This window comes from Coptis chinensis, chromosome 4 (genome assembly GCF_015680905.1).
Source record: "Coptis chinensis isolate HL-2020 chromosome 4, ASM1568090v1, whole genome shotgun sequence".
In the NCBI taxonomy this organism is placed as follows: domain Eukaryota; kingdom Viridiplantae; phylum Streptophyta; class Magnoliopsida; order Ranunculales; family Ranunculaceae; genus Coptis; species Coptis chinensis.
Genome location: NC_141459.1, coordinates 10,175,165 through 10,184,878, shown reverse-complemented (window position 1 = coordinate 10,184,878; position 9,714 = coordinate 10,175,165). Strand labels below are relative to the sequence as shown.

Here is a 9,714-nt window from a genome sequence, read left to right as displayed (position 1 = left end):
AGGAAGTTAACAATTTGTTGAATTATTGTAGACTTGTGGACTAGATTATGTAGATATATATAGACATAGTAGTATAAATTAATGGATTAAGTGCTTAAGTAAGTAGTTAACTTTTTCAATCCATATTAAATTCTTAATAGCAACGCACTCTAGTTTTGTGAATTTAAATAAATGCATAATTTTATTGATCTTTATTGTTTAGACCTTATGACAAAATAAATAAATAAATAAAAAAATTGGCATACTTTTTTTTTAGGGGGTGGGGTGGGGTGGGGTGTGCACATAATCTCGTACCCCTTGGCTTAGAATCCTGGCTCCGTCCCTACTCATTAATGAACTGGGCTTTTCTTCAACCGATGCATTATGTGATCTACTGGATGCATTATCAGTGAAACACAAGGCGGGGAAAGAAAATGTTACAAAGAGTCAAGGTAAGAGCAATTTTCATCTCCATGTTTTTGTCCCTGATGCATTATTAAACCTCAACACACTTAATTGTATATACTTTTTTTGTCATATAGCTGGAGAAATGAAGGTGTGCTTGGAGAGTCTGACTTTTCATTTGGAAAGTATGCAAGGTGAACTAACCCAAAATGAAAAGATAATTGAAGATATAATGCTGAATTATTTTGAAGTAGATCTATTGGGTTTGGTGGTCTCAATTTTGCACTGCTACGGTGAATTCTGCCATTGAGTCATACTACAAACTATTTGAGAAAGATAATGGTAAACGAAAGAAAGAGGTCGTTGGACTGGAAAACTCTATAAGTAATTTGAAAAGGCAGCATGCTAAAGAATGTACCTTAAAGGATAAGATTTTGCAGAAGGAGAAATCAAAAGCCAAAGCTCAAGTGGTTGGTGCAGCCTCTCCGATTCTACCAATTGTTGACTGTTTATATTGTCATCTGACGTTTACTCTAACCTTGCAGGAAAGTTTCAATCAGCAGATATTAACAGTTACTAAAGAGAATCGGAGAACTAGATCAGTTGTAGTTACATATTTGGTAGAAGCTGCATCAGCCGTTTGTAAACTTCGGGAAGATAAAATTAAGCTCAAACAGATAATTGCCCAGTTGGAACAAGTATAAAGGATTTTCCATTTACTAGTGGATACCTAAGCTTAACAAATAGTCGTTTCTCACATTGGCGATTGGAATCAGAATTTACAAAGCCCTCACTGCCTTAATCACATTGAGAGAGCTGAGAGGAAAAGGGCAAATGATGATGAGGTATAATTAGATACTTGTCTCACTTATTGTCTGTTTAGGTCCGTTAAATTAATCTCATATGTTTTTTAACTTGCAGAGGAGGCGGCTCGTAAGAGGTTTCCTCACTGTAATCCTCCTAATCATTCACTGTTTGCCACTTATTGGGCTGCGTTGTGAAAAGAAGGTGTTTGCGGATCATAAAGTCACTACTGTCGGTTTTAGGAGGTATTATGATACTCTACTACCTTTGCCACGCTTGGTCACGGTTGGACAGGGTGATTGGTGTTGTGGGTGCAGTCTTTGCACTTTCTGATTTTGGTTGTGCTGTCTACTGCATGCTAAAGCTGTTTTTTCAGTGGAAGTGGAAGCTCTTTCTACCTTATGAGACTGCTGATACTGCAACAACCTTTTGTTCGATTGTGTTAGACTCTGCACATTTGTGCTTTCAATGGTATGAGTACAAAAAGAAACAACATCGACATCTTGATTAGTTCTTAAGAAGTGATGGCCTCAACATCATAGAAATACAAATGCAGTAGAGAAACATCTTCAGAAATCAAAACATCATATAGTGTAGATGGCTTCTTTGTTTTGTTTCTAGACCACAGAGTTCCTGACAAAAGTACTATATGTTTGATGTGTGAATTTTTTATTTAAACACGGACATTATCTTTCCAACGAAGTATCTAAAAGTGAGGAGAATGACTTGATCTTGAATCTGAAGTGAGTTGGTGGTGTGTCTCTCAGAGATCTAGACATTCCAGCATCCATGGTAATATGATCCTTGGACAGTGGTGAGGGATAGAAGAAACAAGACATAATTGATCGATCATAGAGAAGAAGACTTTTTTTTTTCTTTTTTTTTTTACAGAAAATCCTTGACTCCTACCTAAACTTAACTTCATATATTCATAGATTTCTAGAATCTAATTGATGTAGAATATGAGTTCATTTCTTTCAAGATTCGGTGGTCAAGCCCATGGGTCGTGAGCCCACTAGTTTAGTTGTTGCTTTATTATTATTATTAGTATAAATAAGGACTTATGGTTAGAGTTTCAGGGAGTTGTTTTAATTGTGTTTATGTGTGTAATAAATTATTGAGTGATTATCAATAAAGGTCAGACTTTTAGGGTTTTATAAAGTGTAGATTTTGATTAAGTGTTGCTTTTGCCACTTAATCTACATTATTTGGTATCAGAGCGATTGATTTTTGTTGGGAGATTGTGTAGAAAATACTATTCACTGGGGTTACTGTTTAGCAAGATACTGTTTACGAAGCATTGTTCACCGAACACTGTTAATGTACTGTTCACTCGGTTATTGTTCACTACGATTTATTCCTTCATTCATTTGAAAAAAAATCAAATTTTTATTGTTATTATGGTGAATCACAAAGTAACTCGAAGTCGTCCTCCATCCATAGATACTCGCATGTCTCGTTTAGAAGAAAACATGAAAAATATGACACAGATGTTCCAGAACCTGATAGAAGCAAGGTTTCCAGTCCAAAGAGAAGTGCAACAACCACCTCCACCACCACAAAATAATGGTTCGGTGGCTAGTATTGATGATGCGTCTCATGTTGACAGTTCAATCCCTCTTCAGAACCCTTTTGCGCCTACAGATCTAGAAAACAACGGAGAGAACAGAGTTGGCAGGAAAGATAACACCAACAGGGAACCTCCTTTCAATGAGGAACGTGAGGGTGTACCCCTCAATGATGGTGCCACTCGGCTGCCGACAGGTGTTGAAGCCCCCCTATTTGGCGTTCCACCAATCTTTGATAAGTATAAAGATGAGTCTAGTTTTTTTGAGTATGTTGATCCGATTTGGGAGGCTTTTGATATTCAGTATACAAAGCTCTTTAGTTCTTTGCATCTAAAGTTACAATTGGAGGTATGCGTATTTTCTATTTTGGGATGTGGTAGTATTCTCATAGAGCAAAGAAATCATGTTGGTGGCTTTACATATTTCTTCTTGCATCGCTTTGCATATGGTGATTTTGCAAACTTGCAGACATTATGGTGCATTCTTCTTCTTGTGAGTAATTATCTAGGCAAAATTCGAGGTCGAATTCGTTTGAACAGCGGGAGAGTGATGGGCATCAACTACAGTGAATTTCATCAGTCAATTGCGTATACAAACTATAGACGAGTTCTTTTCAAACTGGGGAGAATGATGTAGAACATGAGTTCATTTCCTTCAAGATTCGGTGGTCAAGTCTGATAAGTAATATTTGATGTTTGATTGATGCATAGTGAATATATGGTGTCGTGAGTAAATTATGGTGGAAAAACAGTAGATGAAACTCATCAAAATCATGTGATAAAGAGAAGAGTAGTCGTGTTCGCCAAACTCTAATTCGTACACTACTTGGATGCGAATCTAGATTGCAATTATACTTCACTAATAAGAGTCAAAATAGTAGATATGATGTGAAAATAGTAAATTTAGAGAATGAATAAAGGAATTAAAAGGGGTTTAATCCACCATTCGATTCGATTTACTATTAGTTAGTATCGAATCGCTTTGTTAATCCCTAGTGAATAGTCATCTCGGATCGAGGTTTCACTAGCAAGAGAGTATAACTCCACCACAAATCTCTTTGGTGGTGGCTCTATGCTCTAGTTCTCAATTATGAGCTCTATCTCTAGTTACTCATAATGAAAAACTTGAAGTTCTTATTTGCAAAACAATAAATCCTAAAGATTAATCATTCTCACACGACTTCATAAACCTCCTCTAATGGAGGTTTAGCCTAGTGTCATAGGAATCATGTCATTTAAACAATAATAATAAGACATAATTTAAAGAAGAGAATTGAATATTAAATAACTAAGCTTTTTATTGAAAAGGAGTATTAAGTTTAGCCTTAATCCTTTTTATATAGGAGAGAGTTAGGGTTACATTTTCGTGCATGGGCTAAAAAAGAGGACTTTGGGCCTCTAATGTGAGCTCAAAGTCCATTAGGTAAGTCTAAAGAGCCCACGACTGCTAGAAATTATTTAATTACTATTTTCGTCCACTTTTACAACTCTGATTGAGGCAAGACTAGGTTCATTGGAAAGCTTATTCCGAGCCGGTCGTTTTGACATAAAGTAAGCCCAATTCTGAGGCACGAGTCCAAAGATATGCCCATTTGAAGTTCTATTGACTTTTATGTTCTTTTTCTATCCGAATTGACTTTGACTGGGATTGAAAAAGGCTTTTCTTCATGATTCTTGGGCTTTAAATGTAGAACTTCCTCGGCAATCTTCTTAACTCATTTTCCATGCAAAATGACATATTTAAGCGCATAAACAGCTTCAAGACCTGAAATACACAAAAATATGTAAACAATACTAACTCTTATTTATTATAAACATAATTGGCATAAATGTAATACTACCAAGGGGTTTAAACTATGCTTTTGGGTGCTTATCAAAGCCCATGGGCCGTGAGCCCACTAATTTATTTGCTGCTTTATTATTAATAGTATAAATAAGGGCTTATGGTTAGGGTTTAAGAGAGTTGTTTTAGTTGTGTTTACTAGATTTTGGACCCGGGCATACGCCCGGGATCTATTAAATATTTTGTGTACTGAAAAGGCTTTATAAAATGTCTCACACAAATTTTCGAATCAGAATATATTTTTATTGAAAATAAATCGAAATATGTTAATGAACAGCGATTATGGTGCATAAGTACTTAGAAATTAAGAGATCAAATTGAGATAGCATCTTCACTTTATGGTTTAGGATATTAATCCATAATTTTCAAATAAAATTATCTTAAACTCGATCTAGCTTGTATAATAGTGTTTTTAGATTTATGGTGATTTAGCAGCAAATTTTTCGAATCAAAATATATTTTTATTGAAAATAAAACCGAAATATGTTAATGAGCGCGATTATGGTGCATAAGTACTTGGAAACTAAGGGATCAAATTGAGATAGCCGAAAGCAGCGATTATGGTGTATAAGTACTTGGAAACTAAGGGATCAAATTGAGATAGCCTCTTCACTTTGTGGTTTAGGATATTAATCCGTAATTTTTCAAATAGAATTATCTTAAACTCGATCTAGCTTGTATAATAGTTTTATTAGATTTATGGTGATTTAACGGTAAATCATCACCGCCGACTTACATACTAATGTGTACAAATCACTAAAATAGATTGATTGTTTCCATATCCTCAAAGAATACACCACTCTCACTTGAAAAGATTTATCACATGAGCGTGTCCTCTGAACGGGTGCCGTTATATTAAATTATTCTAAAAAATATTAGCAACTATGCATAGCTATGAGATATGAAAATTATATTAATTACTCAATTAAATTTCTTGCACCATTCTCTATAAAAAGGAAGCATCAAACTTTGATAAAACTCATCGACTTCTTTTCATTGTTAGTTTTAACAATAGAAGTTTGATTGAAGTTTTTTGAGAATGTCCAATTTGGTGAAGATAATATTTAAGCTACTTGAATAGCAAGGCATTCCCAATCACAATAAAAGAAGTATGATAAACATTACTTAAAATGCAAAACTATATTTGTCGAGACATTTATTCCCCCTACATATAATACAAATATATTTTAGGGTTATTAGTTGAATGCATGTGCATCAAGTTTATGATTTTTCATTAATTATTCTTGGAGGTTAGTTTAATGTAGTACGTTGCATCCAGTTTCCAAATTCTCATTAATTATTCTTTGAGGTTAGTTCAATGCAGTTGCATCAAGTTTCCGATTTCCCATCAATTATTATTTAAGGTTAGTTCAGTGCAATTGCATCCATTTTATGATATCACGTTACTTATTCATTAAGGTTAATTCAGTACAGTTGCATCCAGTTTTTTATGTTTTAGTTAATTAGTATTTGAGATTAGTTTATTGAATTTGCATCCGTTCTAATCTCTCGTTAATTACTCTTTTGAGGTTAGTGCAATACATCCCATCCATTTCTGATTTCACTAATTAATTTTTTTTCTAGTTAGTTCGATAGTTTACAATTTCTATATAGTTTGCATACATGTAAGAGTGTTTTTTAAACTCACTTTCATTTTGGGTTTCTAATTACTTCAGTAATTACTCATGTGAGAAGGCTAAAAACCGACATTTATGCTTTTAGGTCGATCTTGATGCGGTTACATTCGACTTTCGATTTTTGGGTTAACTATTTTTTGAGGATATTTCAATGCATTTGCATCCATTTTCTGATTTCCCATTAGTTAATATCTTATTTTAGTTTAATGCAATTGCATCTAGTTTTTGGTTTTTTGTTAATTATTCTTTGAGGTTAGTTCAATGCAGTTGCATCCAATTTCCGAATTTATGTTAATTGTTCTTTGAGGTTAGTTCAATACATTTGTATAAAGTTTTCGATTTCCCGTTAATTATTTTTTGAGGTTAGTTCAATGCAGTTACATCACATTTATAATTTCCCGATAATTATTCATTTAGGTTAGTTCAGTGTAGTTTCATCCATTTTTCAATGTTTCGTTAATTAGCCTTTGAGATTAGTTCATTGCATTTGGATCTAGTTTTCGATTTCCCGTTAATAACTCTTTAAGGTTAGTTCAATACATATGCATCTAGTCTCTGATTATTTATGCTTTGAAGTTAGTCCGATGCAATTATATCTGGTTTCTAATTTCCGTTAATTATTTTTGAGATTATTTCAATGCATTTGCATTTAGTTTCCGATTTCCACCAATTATTCTATGAGGTTAGTTTAATGCACGGTTGCATTAGTTTTTATTTTATGTTAATTATTTTTTGAGTTTAGTTCAATGTATTTGCATTCGGTTTCGATTTCTCGGCCTATTAATTATTATCTGAGAGGTTTGTTTGATGTATTTGCATACCGTTTCGATTTCCCATAAATATTTTTCAAGGATTTGTATACAATTTCTAATTTCCTTTAGTTATTATCGGACGTTAGTTTAATGCAATTGCACCAGTTTTCAATTTCTAGTTAATTACTTTTTAGTTCAGTTTATTGCATTTGCATAAAGTTTCCAATTTTCCGTTAATTACTCTTTGAGCTCGGTTATGCATTTGAATCAATTTCCAATTCGATTTTCTTTTAATTATCCAATGTGGTGTATAATACCAACTTCTAATTTGATCCATCTCAGAGTGTCTTTGCAAACATGACATAAAAAGTCAATTATGTTTGATTTACTATGTGTGATCATTGAAGATTACCAGTTCCTGATTTCCCATTAATTATTCTTTAAATTATGCATGACTTACTATGTAGAATCTTCAAAGATTATCTACGAACGGGTGTTGTTATATTAATTATTTTGAAAAATATTTGTAAATATACAAAACTTTTATATATTAATATTATATTGATCACTCAACCAAATTTCTTATAACGTGAAAACCTTATTCTCCATTAAAAAAAAATAACTCATGTACCTTTAATAAAACCCTTCAACTTCATTTTGTTGTTTAATAATAGAAGTTTGATTGAAGTTTTGTGAGATTGCCTAATAAGGTGAAGTTCATATATATTGTAGCTACTTGAATAGCAAAGAGTTCCCAATCATCGGGGAAGAGATAAGATAAACATCATTTTAAATGCAAAATTATACTTACCGAGACATTCCCACAATATATAACCCAACTATGTTTTTGAGGTTAGTTTAATGTATTTGCACCGGTTTTCTGATTTTTCCATTATTTATATTTTGAGGTTAGTTCAATACAAATTGCATCCAATTTTCAATTCCGTTATTTATTTTTTGAGATCGGTTCAATGCGATTTGCATCCGGTTCGATTTCTTGTTAATTATTCTTTTTTGATTAGTTCAATACATTTGCATCTAATTTCCAATTCCACATTAATTATTCTTTGAGGTCGATTCAATACATTTGCATCCAGTTTCGATTTCCCATTAATTATTCTGTGAGATTAGTTTAATGCATTTGCATCCATTTCGATTTCTCGCTTATTATTTGATAAAGTTACATTTGCATCTAGTTTCGATTTCTCATTAATTATTGTTTGAGATTAGTTCAATGAATTTGCATCCAGTTTCCTATTTACCATTAATTATTTCTTGAGGTTAGTTCAATGCATTTGCATCCAGGTTTATTTTGAGATTAGTTCAAATCAGTTCCATCCGGTTTCGATTTCCATTAATTATTTTTTAATATTAGTTCCACGATTTGCATCATGTTTCCAATTAATAATTAATTTTTTTTTTTGATTTAATTCAATGCAATTGCATCCAGTTTCGATTTTCTATTAATTTAATCTTTGAGGGTTAGCTCAATGCATTTGCATCCAGTTTATTTTGCCGACAATTATTTTTTATGTTAGTTTGATGTATTTGCATCCAAGTTTTGATTTTCGTTAATTATTCTTTGAGGTTAGTTTAATACAGCATCCATATATATTCCAATTTTCTATTAATTACTTTTTAAGATTAGTTTAATGTTTGCATTTGCATCCAGGTTTCGATTTTCCGTTAAATACTATTTGAGGTTAGTTAGATACATTTGCATCCAGTTTTCGGTTCCCATTAATTGTTTTTTACGTTAGTTTCATTCGAAGATTATATATATTTTAAAATATTTGTCATTATTGCTTTTTTTTTTTTTTTTTTTTTATATATTTGTATATGTTAATGTTTTTTTGTATAATTATTTTTAACTATGTTTTGAGGCCATGTTAAGGATATATTCAAATAAGTTAGGTGTTTTATCATAGACACTAAAATTGTATGATTTGTAGTAAGGAATTAGTTTATACAAATTACATATTTTTAGCAATTTTTTTTATTTGATCAAATATATAAGAATTGGAACACTAAAAGTGTTTGATTAAATAATAGAAAATTACTTTTTACAAATCACCTATTTTTTAGCAATTTTTAAAAATATTTGTCATTATTGCTTTACCGTTATTTTTTTTTCATTTTCTATTATATATTTTGTGATGTTATTTTTTGTATAATTGTTTTTAACTATGTTTTGAGGTCGTGTTAAGAATATATTTGAAATAAATTAGGTGTTTTATCATAGACACTAAAATTGTATGATTTGTAATAAGGAATTTTACAAATTACCTATTTTTTTTTTATTTGATCAAATATATAAAATTGGAACACTTAAAAGTGTTTGATTCATAATAGGAAATTACCTTTTACAAATCACCTATTTTTTAGCAATTTTTTTTTTATTTGATCAAATATGTAAGAATTGGAAATACACTCAAACTCTCAAATATAATAATTAGAAATACACTCAAACTCTCCTAAGGGGTTCTATGTATGTGAGATTGTAGGCTATTAGAAAAAAGACTATATTTCATATTATAGTGCCACATAGGAGAGAAAAACTAACTCTCTCTCATATTAGAGTGCCACATAGGAAAGAGAAAATCCTCAATTAGAGGTCTCTGGCTGGCTATTAAAAAGACTATCTTTCATATTATAGTGCCACATAGGAGAGAAAAAAAACTAACTCTCTCATATTAGAGTGCCACATAGGAAAGAGAAAATCCTCAA

At 31.8% G+C, this 9,714-nt stretch overlaps 1 long non-coding RNA gene across 1 annotated transcript; it reads left to right on the top strand.

The window, feature by feature from the left end:
• Positions 1–293: 293 nt before the first annotated feature.
• Positions 294–1,469, top strand: LOC147501783 (uncharacterized). Its single transcript, XR_015219867.1, has 3 exons — positions 294–431; positions 522–1,229; positions 1,306–1,469. It is a non-coding gene; the product is annotated as an uncharacterized LOC147501783 (long non-coding RNA).
• The last annotated feature ends 8,245 nt before the right edge of the window (positions 1,470–9,714 follow it).